The following is a 2,059-nucleotide window of genomic DNA, read 5'->3' as shown; positions in this document are numbered from 1 at the left end:
TTAAGCCATTCACAATCACCTAGGCTAACACTAGTAGTGGATAAACCACCCACATTCATAAAAATATCACTATCCATCTCAAATAGATTTATTGAAACCATAGACTAATATCTTCCATCCTTATAACGAAAGTTGGCGTAAAATTCCCTAATCAAAGCGGGATACAAATTACCCGTTAATTCGAAAAATAGCACAGCTCCCTAAGCTTGCATACCTTGCGGAAACTCAAAATTTTATTCTGCCATCCAGGTTAGATCAGCATACCTTATGTAGGTGGATTTCCTTCCCTTAATCTTGGACAAACGGGTCTACTAAAGTATGAGTGAGTAGTAGAAATCTCCACGGTCGTGCCTCACGTTTGGATTTGAAGATGAAGCAATAGGAGGCTTACGAGTGCGTTGAGCAGTTGTCTTGAACCTCTTCGAACATCCTCTTTACATTGTTGATAGAAAACCGTGAGTAATGAGAGGAGAAGAAGGATAAGGGAGGGAACCTAAAGCTTAGGGTTTGGAATTGGGAATGGGTTTCTTGGGAAATTGAGAAAAGGATTAGATGAATTTAGGTGCAAAATGGGTAAATGTGAGGTTTAATTCTTCTTTTAAGCTAAGATTTCTAATTTTTCTGTTGCATTTGAGAGTTAGAGAGAAAAGGGGGAAGAGAGGGTTTGAAAAAAATGACAAAAATGCTATTGATTCTAATTTATCTACTGTCGTTAATCGATTAAGAGCTGCATTTAATTGATTAATCAGTGTTAAAATTCCAGATTTTCAGAAAAATGAGCACAGGTAATCGATTAAAATGAATCTTAATTGATTAAATTTAGTGAAAAATGAAATGTTTGCTACTAGAACTCATTTTAATCGATTAAGAAATATAGTTAATCGATTAACTGACATCAGATTTGTAGAATCAAGAGGTTTTTGGGTTTTAAAAGCATGCATAGATTTCTAACATATTTCAAGCAATTTTTACTCAAACACATATACATTTTCAGCTGATCATACAAGATCATGAGTCATAATAGGAGTATAATGCATTCACAACAAGTATACATTTTGAAGCCTATAAGATACTAATCATGCGAAACACATAATGAAGTTTTAGACGATTCTAATCAAGATAATTTTCATCAAGGATTCCAAGTTCACTTGGAAGAACATAGAAAGTGTCTTGTGAGAGAGGCTTGGCGAAAATATTAGCCAATTGTTTAGTAGTTTCAAAAAATTCAAGCACACAATCGCCTTTTTGTACATGGTCATAGAAAAAATGATGTCTAATTTCAATATGCTTGGTTCTAGAATGCAAAACGGGATTCTTGGATAGGTTTATGGTACTTGTATTATCACATTTTATAGGAATATTTTCTAGGTTAAGTTGAAAATCCTTAAGTTGCTAATTCATCCAAAGAATTTGAGCGTAACACACACCGACGGCAATCTATTATGCTTCGACGGTGGACAAAGCAACACACGCTTGCTTCAGTGGCAATCTATTATGCTTCACGCTCGCCTAATAAGTGACAAGTCCCACTAGTGCTCTTCCGATCTAACTTACATCCCGCAAAATTAGAATCGGAGTACCCTACCAAGGATAATGAGACATCCCTAGGATACCATAATCCCATATTAGTTGTTCCTTTTAAATATCTCATGATGCATTTTACAGTAGTATATTGTGAATCTTTAGGAAAAACTTGAAATCTAGCACACATACAAACACTAAACATAATATTGGGACGACTCGCAGTTAAATACAATAATTAGCCGATAATCCCACGATATTTAGTTACCTCGATTGCTTTTCCCTTTTCATCTTTGTGTAGATAACAAGCGGACGCTATAGGTGTTGAAGCCTCTTTAAACTTTTCCATGTGGAACGTCTTCAGTAACTCCTTGCAATATTTCGATTGATGAATGAAGATGCCACTTTTCATTTGTTTGATTTGTAGTTCAAGAAAGAAGGTCAGCTCACCCACATCTCAAATTCACCCTTCATCATCTCAGAAAATTATTTACAAAGAATGTCATTAGTAGATCCGAAGATTATATAATCAACATAT

The sequence above is a fragment of the Lupinus angustifolius genome, chromosome LG14, assembly GCF_001865875.1.
Source record: "Lupinus angustifolius cultivar Tanjil chromosome LG14, LupAngTanjil_v1.0, whole genome shotgun sequence".
Taxonomy (NCBI): domain Eukaryota; kingdom Viridiplantae; phylum Streptophyta; class Magnoliopsida; order Fabales; family Fabaceae; genus Lupinus; species Lupinus angustifolius.
This window is presented reverse-complemented; position numbering follows the sequence as displayed.